Source organism: Ostrea edulis, chromosome 6 (assembly GCF_947568905.1).
Source record: "Ostrea edulis chromosome 6, xbOstEdul1.1, whole genome shotgun sequence".
NCBI lineage: Eukaryota > Metazoa > Mollusca > Bivalvia > Ostreida > Ostreidae > Ostrea > Ostrea edulis.
This window is the reverse complement of record NC_079169.1, coordinates 78,258,693-78,273,660: the sequence shown is the minus strand read 5'-3', so window position 1 is coordinate 78,273,660 and position 14,968 is coordinate 78,258,693. Positions and strand designations below refer to the sequence as shown.

At 36.7% G+C, this 14,968-nt stretch overlaps 1 protein-coding gene across 2 annotated transcripts in view; it reads right to left on the bottom strand.

Annotated features, from left to right (window-relative positions):
• The window catches only part of LOC125664663 (uncharacterized), a 91,264-nt gene that overhangs the window by 44,291 nt on the left and 32,005 nt on the right, over window positions 1–14,968 (bottom strand). The gene's annotated exons all lie outside the window — the stretch shown is intronic.

Sequence of the window (14,968 nt, the reverse complement as noted above, 5' to 3'; positions counted from 1 at the left end):
AGTCTTTAATTTATCGTGAGGAATGGTCGTGTATTGTGTTGAAAAGTCATAGGTTTTAACGTTATTGATTTGGGAAAACGTTTGCGATTTCAAGTTTACTAAAAGTTCTTTAGAATATTTTAGAATCCACATTTGATTAACACCACTTCTGGCATGTGTAGTCGCACAGTAAGTTTGAAGTTTCTCCTTCACATCTGTTAATATTTTCGTGAGGAGCAAAAATAGGGGATTGGTAGAGCACTGGATCCAGCAATGTATCTTTGTTTGTAAGGGTTTTTATGTAGTTTAGGAATCCAGTATAGGTACGGTAACTCATATTCATTCCACCCATTGACTTGGATATTAAATGTGTCTAAAACTGAAGCATGGTTTTGAAGAATTTCATCTTTTGAAAGGGCAGTTGGAGTATAAGTATAATTACCAAAAGTGCCAAGTTTGTTTAAAATACAGTTGTAATAATGAGCCTTACAAACAAAGACAATGTTGTTACTAGCTTTGTCAGCTGGAACCAAAACATATTCCTTATGTAACCTATTTAATTCTTTTATCACTTCTGGTTTACTAAACACAAAAGGATAATTATGGTACGTACTTTTGTTTTCATGTGTCTAATGCGGGATTTTAATATCCCTCTTATGCTTTTAACCCATTCTGACAATGTATCAAGTTCTTCTTTTTCATATTTAGCCCATCGTCTGGTATAATCTTCGACAGAATTCATAATAGAGATGAAATTCTGTCGCCAATTAAACGACCGAGGTTCTCTGTACTTAGGACCTTTTAGAATAAGTGATTTGAGGTCCTCATTTTCAACTATATCAACATCACCAGTAATGACATGTCCAGCTGGACTATAGTTGAAAGAAGATGAAGAACAAGAACATACTGGTGGATTACGTATAAGATGGTCTATATCTAGGCACTGCAAAGTTTGTATATAATTAAAACGTTTGGATGCAATAGTAGAAGTGTAGCTGTAAGAAGTACAGGGTGTAGACTTGAACTTGAAATAAGTTGGAATACACGATTGAACCTTATTATGACGAAGAATGTTGCTGATGTTGACGGCATCTATTCCTTTGTTTGTAAATTTGAGCTTAAGGAACCGGCGGCATGATTTGGAAGGAATATCATCCATGTTCCGTGCTGGTTTATAGAGCCTGTGGTAGGCAACATCCATAATCATAGAGTTCAGTCTATATTCAGGTGTTGAAAAATCCAAGTATAGACTAGCCATAGCTTCTTCAAATAACGTGTGTAAAACTCTTAATGGAATAGAGTAAAATTTTGTACGAATATGATGTGGACCTAATTGTCTGTTGATGTAAGGCAAAAGTGAATCCAACGTGACATCATTTATATTTGGTCTTTTATATGAACGATGTTCATGACTGCGTTTCGGTCTTTGGGTGTTGGGAAAGAGTCCCATCACATTCACGTTATGTCCTTGTGGACTAGTCAAATTTCCCACATCATATACATTATCATTGCATCCATATGGAAATGCAGTGCCTAGGGTCCTGATCCAGTGATCTTCTCGTTGTCTACGAAAAGGGGTGCTTAATGTTGGGTTGTTTGTGTGATGGTAAATTTTTTCTAAAATCCTTTTTCTCTTGGACAAGATGGAGTGGTCCGGTGCATTAAAATGTTTGTAAAGAAGTTGGTTACCACCATTATTAATTTGAAATCTCTGCCCCGATATTCTTTCATTAAGTGAACTCTTGGTTTCTCCCACATAAATTAAGCCACACGGGTTACACTCAATGGGTAGATAACGTTAGAAGATTTACAAGTCAGATTGTCAAAAGTTTTGGTACAGAAACTACGTCCAGTTAAATTACTACTAAATGAATTTTTAGTGATCAGTATATCACAAGTTTTGCAATTTTTTGCAGAACATTTTGAGGTTGAACACATGGGGTCTGATAAGGAATTATCAAAAATATCTCTTAAAGGAACATAACAGTCTTTAATTTGGGTGTAAGAAGACAGACTGTCCACCAGCAGAGGGTTGGATAAAACATTCCCCCTTTTAGCAACCAAATCAATATATGAACTTTATTTATAGTTGTCCCGTGGGTATCTGGGTTAGAAGGAATAGGTCCTCGGTACCTTTTGCATGTCGTAAGAGGTGAATAATGAGGCAAGAAAACCATTGTCCCGTGGGAATCCAGGTTAGAATAGGTCCTCAGTACCCCTTTGTGTATCGCAATAGGCGACTAAATGGGACGGTCTTTTGGATGAGATCGCAAAAACCGAGGTATCGTTTCACAGCAGGTGTGGCATGATGAAGATCCCTTCCTGCTCAAAGGTCGTAAGCGTAGGCCTAAATTTTGCAGCCTTTCATCGGCAATGATGACGCTTCCATATGAGTAAAAATTATCGAGGGGTACGTTAAACAATATACAATCAACCAGCTAATTTATTGTGTTATAGTCACTTTTATTCTATGCAGAGTTCTTTAAACGGCTTCTATTTTTGTCACCACTGTACCAGTTTGTGGTTTTCCCCCTTGTACTTGAGTTCCTTTGTTACAAAGCAGACATTTGTGGGTGGGGAAAATATAGTAAACACGGGTTGAGTGAACGTCTCTTAGTCTTACAGTTCACTTGACTCGGCGCAACTTCGTCAATGCTCAAGTTTTACTTCTAGTAACTAATATTTGTAAATTATTATACCATTTAAAGCTACTAAACATTATATGCCTTTATTATTCTTGGGACTCTGTCTTATGTGACATCTTTATAAGTAAGCTGAAAATTGAAAAGGTGTTCAATATTACATATGACAATATTACAATCGTAGGTTGATATAATTTATTAATCTAAATTATTCATAAATTGTTTGTAATATGTCATATTCTCAATAGTAGAGCCATTATTTATCAGGGTTTCCCCCATTTTTGCATTGTATACTCAAAGGTAATCCATGTGCTTCCTTTTTATTGATTATATACATTTATGGGATTCCATGCATTAGATATATCGTGTGAGACTTGGAAATGTGGACAACGATTTTTATGTTGAAAGTTATATTTAATAACTCAAGATTGCATATATATCATATGAAGATAGGGTCTATGGATTAAAGTATCTAGGAATGAACCATTTTTCATACTGTTTATTTAGTATTGAACATGTTAATAGGTACATGTTATTTTGGAAATGTAGTATACACTGTATAATTTCGTAAGATATGAATTTGTAGACATTTAAAAATATGTAACACTTCTATTTTTTATACGTATTTCTCACAAATGTCCTCTCTGGGAAGTCCCTATCCCGCTGTTTGTGTTTACAATGTGTCGTCTTTAATGCGGTATGGAACATCGTAAGAGCCATGTTGAATTTGTCCCAAAAAAATTATAAATTCAAATGGCCCTATCTTCAAAACCCCACATAAATTAATCAAACAACCTTTATTTTATATACACTTTCAAAAAATCATAGTGTATAAAGGGGGGGGGGGAGGTAATGTGTTACTGGCCCATGGTCTGATAGGATTGAATTCCCAAAATTTCCCATTTTCTCCTAAATGTTCTAATTTGTTTTTCTAAAAGTATAGATGCACATTATCATTTCATAAATTTTACTTCCCCGTGTAATTTTATTATTTACATTCTTTCCCATGCTATAGTAGTCTTTAAAGAGACTAATTCACACACCAAGTCACCAACCCCTTTTGTTTTTCACTTTTAAAGGGAAAGGCAATCCTAACTACACTGTTGCCTTTATGAATACGGTATTACATACTGATATTGTAAATGACAATCTTTAACAACAAAAATCCTTGCTTAACAATTAAATCTATCTTATATTTCAAATTACCCGCCGCCAAGAGAGATACCATTGCAGTTTAATTTATTACGTCACACCGTCGGTTCCGGTGTTTTCATCAGCAGCACTATAAAATTACAAGTCACGAACAGTTAAGTATGGAACCGTATAGATTTGAGCCCGTTCTTTCCCAAGAAGAATTTAAGAAAAGAAGACGTTCAGTCGAGTTGCAGACCAGGCAGATGGTAGTCGTTTCTTTATACATTTAAATGTCTCAAACCTCAACCTGTATTTACGCAAATGATGGATCTACAGTTTTCATAATGTATTTTCCTTTCAAATAACTTTGTTGGGTCAGGAATTTCAGAGAAAAAACTTTTTTCACAACTCCCCTTTGGATTAGTGTAATTAACTGCTTGACAGAAAGGCACCCACCTATTTACGTAAAATCTACCACATGCACATCTTTGATGATCTTAGAATCCCATCAAAACCGGAATAGAAGGTTTGACATGAAAATTATTGATTTTTGTGTCTTTGAATACAAAAGAGTTCCACATCATGGCAGCCCCTATAGATGGCGATAGTTTAAATTCTTTAACATTTTCAAATTAGTACTGATGCTTATCTAAGCCGTATATCAACAGAATAGTATGACAAATCTTTATCATATAATCAATCCTATCATTTATCATTTATATATTTTTTGGGTTGCCTTTACCTTTAATGATCAAAATCTACTATCTAATGTGTTTAAAAGGTTTCACATAATCCCACTTCTGATATACCCAGGGGTCCGTGTTTGTCAAACTTTCTATTTTGTATTCCTCATAGCAGTTATAAGATTGATTGTTATTCGTTATTTTTACCTTTCATTTACTTGATTCTTTTGTACACAAATAAGCCCCGTTTCATCTATACAGATCAATAACCAGTTGTTTCTTTATTTAGCATGAATGTAAGAAAGGTAAAGATAACGAACAGTACTCAATCTCATAAATCCCATAAACAATACAAATTAAAGTTGGGGAAAGATAGCCCCTCAGACATACAAGCGGTCGGATCAGGTGCCTAGGAAGAGTAAGCATCCCCTGTCGACCGGTCATACCCGCCGTGAGCCCTATATCATGGTGAGGTAAATGGAGTTATGTGTAATCAAATTCATGTGTCTAGAATGCCCTACATGTTGTAACTATCGGTATGAAACAAATCAGACAGGATTTGACCCAATGGTAGCTTGTATTGGTAAACTAGATTGTTATAACGACCATATAATTTGCGAAATGCTGACTTTTAACGAGATTGTTGAAACCCCTGAACTATCAACTTGTTTGTCAGTAGCCTGCCTCGATTTAAAAACGTACCATAGGCAGAACAAGCTCTTGCGTATTGAATCAGTTGAGAGATATAAACACCATGTGCAGATGATACTAGAATATTGCTACATATATATGGGAAGTAGACGATAGAGAAAGAAGGTTGCTTATGTTTGATGGCATCTATTCCTTTGTTTATATTTGAGTGTACGGAGCTGGTGGCATGATTCGGAAGGGGTATCATTCATGACCCGTGGTGGTTCAACGACTTGTGATTGGCAACATCCACAATCATAGAGTTCAGTCTATATTCAAGTGTTAAAAAGAACAAGGGATGTCATAGGCCAACATTTATCTCGCTTCAAAAGCGGATCATATTTTGCAAGTAGAAAGGTGATAATTTTCTCGCTTCATTCATATATAACATGTACCATTTACTTGTTGGTGATATTGAGAAAATAACATTACAATATTGCATTGTTAACTCTGACGCTATCTTCTGACGGTCGCTTTTCCAGAACAATGTCATCGTTCTTAGAGGATTTACAGTCCCCTGATTCTCCTAGAATATTTTTTTTCTAAAAGTTACAATTTTAACTTTTTATATAAAAATATTCATTGAGATCAAAGACTATTAAAAACTGGTATGCTATGGAAAATACACTATGCATTTACATGTAACTTTATCATGGTCATAGATATTTTGCGGAAGAATCTTTTATTAGAGCGAGGAAAATAATGCGTGTATTTGCCAAAAATTGTTGAGTAGAACGCAATCATATTTTCGAAGGTACTGTTCGATGTCCTCCTATTCAAATGAATTATGGAAAATAAAATGGTTCTTGATTGTTTTCTCTCTCTTTTTTTTTGGTCATAAATATATACACTTATATTCAAATCACTAACTAGTTCTAATTACTATTCATCTGTAATTATCAGAATTGTATAGATTGATTATTTCAGCTTCTTCTTCATCAACTTCCCATATTTATGTAGCAATATTCCATTTATCGCCTGCATATGGTGTTTATATCTCTCAACTGATTCGATACGCAAGAGATTGTTCTGTGTATGGTCAGTTTTTAAATCGAGGCAGACTACTGACAAACAACGTGATGGTACAGGAGTTTCAACAACCTCGTTTAAAGTCAGCATTTTACAAATTCTATGGTCGCTATAACGATCTAGTGTGCCAATACAACCTATCATTGGGTCAAATGCTGTCTGACGTGTTTGATACCGATTGTTAGGCCGTTCTTGGCACACTGATTTTTACTACAATTAACACCGTTTACTTGATCAAGACATAGGGCTTACGGCTGGTGTGACCGGTTGACAGGAGATATTTACTCCTCCTAGGCACCTGATCTCACTTCTGGTGTGTCCAGGAATCCATGTTTGCTTAACTAATAATTTTGCATTGCTTATTGGAGTTATGAGATTGATAACTACTAGTTATCTTAACCTTTCATGCTTCTAAAGCGTAAGCTGTTAAATCCACCTGTGACACCATTCTTTTCTTTGAGAGCTTTGAGTTTCTTATAAAATGTCTTATAAATTTCAGATGGTGCAGGGGTTTCAACAGTCTCGATTGAAGTCAACATTTTGCAAATTATAGGGTAGTTATAACAATATAGTTCGTCAATACAACCTATCATTCTGTTAAATGCTGTCTGACGTGTTTCATACCTATTGTTAGGCTGTTCTTGGCACACTGGTTTTGACTACGGATAACTCCGTTTACCTGATCAGGATATTGGGCTCACGGCGGGTGTGACCGGTCGACAGGGGATGTTTACTCCTCCTAGGCACCTGATCCCACCTCTAGTTGTCCAGGGGTCCATGTTTACCCAACTATGTATTTTGTATTACTTACAGGAGTTATGAGATTGATCACAGTTCGTTATCTTCAATTTTCATAGAGCATATCTTTTCCAACATGCCATACACTGTACATCATAGTAATGTTTGGTTTCTGGCAATCTTCCCTTATACAAGCGCACACTTCAGATTTCGAGATGGCAATCGGTTATGATGGTCCCGATCTGCAGATTGTTTTTCGTCCCTTCAACAGTCCGTTTCAAACCTTTCTCCATGCCATTGCTGTTTTCCACCTCATTGCTCTACAGAAAACTGATATACCCGGTACATAATAGGATATCACTTTAATCTTTTGATCTATCAACAAACTGATAATTCTTTCATACACAGTAAATATGTCATGCTCTGCATTTGAAATAAGTTCGGCCAAATTGAGTGCTAACAAGCTGCATAAGTTGATTTTTTTGTATTATTAATGCACAAGATAAACTCAATTTTTACCTTTCCTAGCGACTTAAATTTGACATGTATTTAGAACCAAGAATTGACACGACAGTTAATTTACTTGCACTAGTTTTGTGTCGATGACAACGTCGTCCTCGGTCAATGGTACTGTAAGATCCGAATTTTGCACAGTGGCCAGTTGAGTCGACACGGCCGTCGGCTCCTATAATTGGTAATCTACCAAGACATTTCTTTCTTCCAAGGCATCAACAAGCTGTCTATTACAAATGTTCTCTTCATAGAATCTTTAGTAGCATATTTATATAGCACGAACATTCTCCCATACATGCTGTAAGGAAGGGGTTGAAAAGAGGATTCGTATTAAAAATTACTTAGTATAGTTGGGGTTGTTTTTTTTGTTTTTTTTATATCAAAAACCTGAATATGTGATGTTTCTCAAGTTTTACTGTCAATAAATATAATTTTACTGTATCAAACAATTTTTAGAGAAAAAATTGTATGATTTGAACAACGGGATACTTCGGTATAAAAAGGACCCATAAATTTTTATTTCGGAAATTCGACAAAAAATTGCGATCATATTTTACACAACTGTTGGTGATAGTGCATTATTTCATTAGAGAATGGGGAAGGCCATATAGTAAGAAGTTATGCTTCCGATCATCATTAAGAGGAACCTGTTGGTAGGAGTTGTGAGATTGATCACCGATCGTTATTTTCACCTTTCATTCATTAAATAAATAAATCTTTCTTAGGAGAAATTTAAGCAGTATTTATCACCTACCCTGGGTAATATTTATCCATTTATCGATTGGAAAGCAGTATACATATTCTTCTATTTCCCATTCATTTACGTTGTTCAATTTCCAATGTATGTATACTGTATTGTAAATTGTAAATAAAAAAGAAGGGGTTATCTGCAGCTCCTAATCTCCTATTTGATAAAATATGTACACAACTTTGTGTAATTCAAAGCTGAAAAATATTAAGGAAAGTTAAATTCTTCAGAGACTTTTCTCGGGTTCTTCTTGGATCTTCTTGTAAACAAATGACCGATATCAGTCAAATACACTGTAGGTAATTTCTAAATATGAAGTAAATAACAACATAGTAACACTTATGCATAATATAAATGCATATTTAAAGGTATTCAACATCATTATTTTTGACGCTTGTAGAAGAGTGTTTAATCCATCATGTGATGTTCATACGTCTATGATAGAAATTTTCAAAGATCATTCAGCCAATGAAAGGTTTCATCTTGTCATGATGTATGACCTTTTCTTTATGACTGCTAAGGCTCTTTACTTAGTAAGTGAGATCTGAGCGTCTCTGTAATACAATGCATGGACTCCAATACCAATTACTGAGTTTCCCTGGATCTGATTCATTGAGAACCTATACTTTGTCTCCTGACTTGTACTGGTTGAGAAAAGTTTTCATATTGTAGAAGTGTCTTTGTCTTTCAGTAGAAGTTTTTATGTGCTTCTTAGCTATTTCATGAGCTTGTTGTAAATGATTTCTGAGGGTCTCAATATATTCCCCATAATCTGCCACAGGGTTATCATCCTTGGTTATACTGCCAAAATTGACTTCACTTGGAATACGAACTTCACGGCCTAGCATCAAGAGATTGGGAGAAACACCTGTAGATTCATGAACACTAGATCTGTAAGCTGCACCAAGGCATCCTAAGTACAAGTCCCATTCTGTTCTGTCTTCTTTGATATAACTCTTTATCATTTTTATTAATGTTCTATTAAATCTTTCTGTTTTACCATTACACTGGGGATGCCGAGGTGTAGTCCTAGTTTTCCTTATTTCAAGAAGTTCACACAACTCATGAAAAATATTGCTTTCATAATTACGACCCTGGTCTGAATGTATAGACTCTGGACACCCATAACGACCTATTACCTCATTTAATAGGATCCTAGCTGTCGTAGTTGCTGTTTGATCTGGGATAGGAAAAATCTCAACCCAATTAGTAAAATGATCTGTTGCTCTTAAAATATATCTGTTTCCTCTGGGAGTCTCTGGCAATGGACCCAATATATCAGTGGACAACCTGTCCAGAGGGGCCCCTACAGTCATATGTCCTAAACCTGCCCTTGGTTTGTGATAAGGTTTCGTGTTTTTCTCGCAGACCTCACAACCTGACACATGAGCTGCAATATCTTCTTTCATTTCGAAACAGAAGAAATTCCTAGAAACTTTGTCTTGAGTCTTTTTCCTACCCAGATGTCCACTTAGTAAATTGTCATGGGCCAGAGTGATTACTTCTTTTATTAATTTCTTGGGGGTAACAAATTGCAAGTAAGACCCAGAGTTGTCTTTCTTGTGAAATTCTTTTAGTAAGAGTCCAGCTTTAATTTGAAAAGTATTAAAGATATGCCAGTAGTATCTAACGGCTGGTGTTTGCATGGCAAGTTCTGACACATCAGGCCTAGTCTGGCTCTTCACCCAATCATATACTGAACCTATGTTGGGATCATTAAGCTGCTCTTTCTGTAACTGATGCGTACTGTATTTTGTCCAAAATGTGACATGACCCTCTTTGTCTTTGTTTATTTGCTGTCTTGTTGTAACTGCTCTTATTTGTTGACTTTGTCTAGGATCGCATGTTTCCAAACTGTGGCCATGAGTTAGGAAACAGGGATCTTGTTGTATGCTAGGTTTCTGCAAGAAAGAACTGCAAATTTCGAAAGATCTCTTTTGACATTTATTACAGGGTCCACATTTTAAATACTCTAAATTGTCTGTTTCAGGACAAGTACAATCCGCAGGGTTCTCGCACCTGCTCAAAGCATCCGCATTTCCATGCTTATGACCCGGGCGATAGTGAACTGAAAAATTAAAGTAGGAAAGAATTTCTAACCACCGTGCAATTCGACCCTTGGGTTCCTTGAGTTTAAACAACCAAACCAGTGCCTGATGGTCTGTTCGCACTGTAAACCTGCGTCCCAGTAAATATTGTCTGAAATACTCTACAAAATAACGCAGAGCAAGCAATTCTTTATCAGTAATACAGTAGTTTTTCTCAGACTTGTTTAATGACCTACTCCCATATGCAATTACTCTTTCAGTGCCATTTTGTATTTGTGACAAGACACCTCCAGTTGACACATCACTAGCATCAGTGTCTAAAATATATTCTCCTTCATCTAAAGGGTAAGCTAAAATATTAGGACTAGAAAAAGATTCTTTTAATTTAGTAAAGACTTCTTCACATTCATCAGACCAGAGGAATTGTCTCCCCTTTTTAGTCAACTCGACTAGAGGTCTAACCAGCTTGGCAAAATCTCTTATGAATTTCCTATAATAACTTCCCATCCCAAGGAGTTGTCTAATTTCTGTAACTGTGGTAGGACGAGGCCACTGCATAATTTTTTAAAATATTATCAGGGTTTGGAAGTATTCCTTCCGATGAGACAACATGGCCTAAAAAAGTTACTTTCGTCTGAAAAAGGTTACATTTCTCTGGCTTCAGCTTCATCCCAGAGCCATGTATTCTTTCTAGGACTTCTTCTACTCGTTGCAGATGCTCCTGAAAAGAGGAAGCAAACACGACAATATCATCTAGATATATTATACAAGTCTGCCAATTCAGACCTTGAAGAATAAGTTCCATGAGTCTCTGAAAAGTGGCACATGCTGTACTCAAACCCATCGGCATAGTTGTAAATTCATATAGACCATACTTGGTTATAAAAGCAGTTTTAGGAATATCATCTTCCTTCACAGGTACATGATGGTAACCAGAAGTCAAGTCAAAGGTTGAGAAGAAAATAGATCCACGAACTGTGTCTAGACAGTCCTGAACTCTTGGGAGAGGAAAAGCGTCCTGACGAGTCACAGTATTAAGTCTCCTGTAGTCAATACAACATCTAGTCTTTCCATTTTTCTTTTTGACTAACACTACAGGACTAGCCCATGGGGAGCTTGACTTTCTGATAATGCCCTGGGCCTCCATTTGCTGAACAACTTTACGTTCTTCATTTGCAAAAGCCAGAGGTACACGCCTTGGAGGCTGTTTAATGGGCTTAGCATCCCCTGTGTCTATTTCGTGTTCAACCATGTTTGTAACCCCAAGATCAGTTTCATTTTTTGAGAATGTAGACTGAAATTTGTGAAGAAGCTGTGAAATTTCTTTTTGCTCTACCAGAGTTTTATCCTGTATAGCCCTATAATACAAATCTGATAAATGAGGAGGGACACCTGTACTTGTTGACTGATCATTCTCCTCCATGTCTTTAGACTCTGAATGTTTTGGAGAGTTACCCTCCTTTTCAGAACATTTGTCAAGCTGTATTCTCCTAACGGATTGCCAGTTTTGTTCTAAAACACTTTCTGAAGATAGAACTTCAATATTATTAGGGTCTACAAGCTCAGCTCCTCCTAATTCATCATCCTGTCTTACAGTAGCATCTGTTTTGAAAGGATTCATGACCCTTATTTTTACAGTGACTTTGTCCCCTAAGTCTATAAGGCAAGATGCCATAAGAAGAGAGTATTTATTGTTAAAATCTTTGATGGTTCAACACACAGTATTTTGTGTGGCAGATCCTTTTCTCCTTCAAATCTATCAATAAATACATCAATCAATTTTTCAGAATTTGCTGGAATAATGTAATTGTCAGCTGCTATAACTCTCCTAGTATTGTCCACCATTTGCTTGATGTGAATTTTCTTTCCCTTGAAAGTCATGAAATTCCCATGTAATTTAATATCAACAGGCCCATTTTCTTCTTTTAACAGTATGTCCAAGCCTAAAAGAGCATCATCTTCTATTTCGGCCACAATAATTTCTTCCTCAAATTTTTCTTGACCCAATTGAACCTCAAAAATGCTTTTCCCTAATTCCTTCAGTGGTTCTCCATTAACACCTGTAAGTGATTTAGATTCTTCTAATTTAGGTCTCAAATGTTCTGGAATTCTTTCAAAAACTTGTTTTGAAATAATTGACTTAGTGGCTCCTGTATCTGTAGTCCACTCTACAGGTACCCCCTGTACTGACCCACTAACATATATACCTGGACATCCAGTAATTTGTCTCAGTATTTCAGTACCACAGACAGAAACATGATATTGAGAAGTTCCAAATTTATCACCAGTAATCACCATACTGGAATTTTCTTGATCAAGATCAGGGTTCAACCTTTGCTCTGTAAAATTGGAGTCAAGTTTTTCACTTAAACTCCTGCAAAAATCTGCACCACAGCGATCACTGTTGTTATGAAGTATTTCAATATTAGATCTCAAATAGTCTACCCGACTATCCCCGAGTCTATCAGAATTTGGTTCCACCCTACAGTCTACCCGACTGATTCCAAGGCTGCCCACATCTACCATTCCGCAGTCTAACCGACTGTCTCCATGACTATTTGACACAGGTACCACCCCAATCGGCCCCTCACTGAGCATCTGATCAGTAGTAATACCATCACTATTGAACTCAAAATCATCCAATATCTTGCAAGTTTCATTGTCCCTTTGATCATCAAAATTCTTTAATTTAATGTCAACATCTTGTTCTGTGTGCTGCATCAGTAAATCATTAGACTTGCTATTAAAAGAACAAAAATCATCAGGTTGATGAATAAGGCCACTATCGGGGTTCAACTGGGTCATTTCTTGGCCTATAGAACTGACCCCTTCTAGTTTAAAGCTGGCTTAAAAACTTGGGCATTTGGGCTTAATGTTTTTGAAGATGGTGCACTCTTGTTAGGGTTTTCATTCATATAGCTATTTGCATAGTGCCCCGGCTCTCCACATCTATAACAGATTATTGACTTCTTTTGGTCATTCTTATAACCATAGTTCTGTTGTTGAACTGATTGTAGAACTTGACTTATGACATCTTTCAAATCATCTTGAGTGATGTATTTGCTTTGCTGACTCATTGTGTTTTTGTTTGAGAAACTTGTAGTCTTCTCATTCCGTTGCTCATGTTCCTTCTTTCCTTTAGACTGAGACCATCCACTTGTAGATAATTTGCCTTTATTGTCCAAGGCAGAATCCTTGACTTGTTTTGTTGGTTTCCTGCGAGCTTCATAACTGTATTCTTCCGCTTTAGGATATTTTGTAGCTTCCTCATATTCTATGACATACTCAGTAGCTTCTTCTATAGTTCGGGGATCCCTGTTGAGCTCAACATGAAGTCTTGCTTTTTCATTTAAGAGTCCCAGTAGGAATCTTGAAACAAGATCCTCTTGTTTTGTTAACCTGTCGCGGCTTAGATATGCCTTACTATAGAGTCTCTTTAGCTCGGAAGCATAATTCTGTATGTGCTCGCCATTCTTTTGGTCTCTTCGTCGGAATTTAGTCTGATAGGTCCTGTTGGACTCAATTACTCCAAATCTGTTCTCAATTTCCTTAGTGAGCTTCTTGTAGTTTGATAGGGTTTCAGAACTGAGCTCCTCAAATGTGAACTCACCTGCTTTACCCTGTAACCTGGGCAACAGTTGACCCAACTTTTCCTTATCTGTCCAACCATTATGTGTAGCGACTGCCTCAAATCTGTTAATATATGCTTTCCACTTTTCATCAGATTCTCCCTTGAAAGCTGGGAGCTTAACTGAGACTGAATTTGATGTATTCCTCTTACTAAAGATGTGAGAAGTGGAGACAGTATTACCTGAGTTCTGAGATTCATTGTCTGTCTCAGATTCCGAGTCTCTCAGGGGTGATGATAGCCTCCTCCTGGACTCCCGTCTCATAACCCTGGTCCTGGACAGAGTCTTGCTATTGTTTTCTTGTACATTTGAGTCACTCACCTTATTTTCCTTTTCTCTGTTCACTTCTTGTATGGTGTTTTGGAACATACTACCTAGGGTTTCAGTCATTCTTTGAAATGCTCCATTGAGCATGTTACTAAAACCATTGTACATATTACTGAGGGTTTCTGGTAATACATCAGCTGTTTTTACTGTTGAGTCTCCATCAACTAAATGTGAATGAGGAGAAGTGTCAGGTAACCTACCTGAGAAAATTGTAGGATCTGCAGAACTCATATTTTTAGTAAAAGGTTTGTATTTCTGATTCCTTGCAGTGACTACATTCATATCTGTACACATACCAGGTGATTGTGCTGTACTCGTAGTATGTACTTTTGTTTGAGGGGAAAGAGGCTTGGGTGTGACACCTAAGTATATCTCTGATGTGCCATGATTGCAAAGAATATGGTCAAAATTTATTTCAGGATCTGAGGAAATTTCCCCGTCAGTAGTCTCAGTAATGCATAAGCCCTGTGTGGCTGTATCATGTATGACCCGACAGCTGTCAGGTACATTTGTTATGTCACTGTTTTTATCTGCATTTTGAGAGTCTGTAAGGTTCAATTGTGCAGCTATTGCTGATTCCTGCATCTCAGTCTCATCTCTAAATACTCCTTCTTTAATTGCTGCCTGTCGTCTTGTAAACATCATTCACTTCAATCACTTGTACTATCAATTGCCAAATAGTGGGTACGAATCACTGGATCCACTCCTGAAAAATGGTGGATCCCACTTCTGACACCAAAAATTGTAATGGGATAGCGCTAAGACTATCCCACTACTGACACCAACAATTGTAATGATAAAATAGATA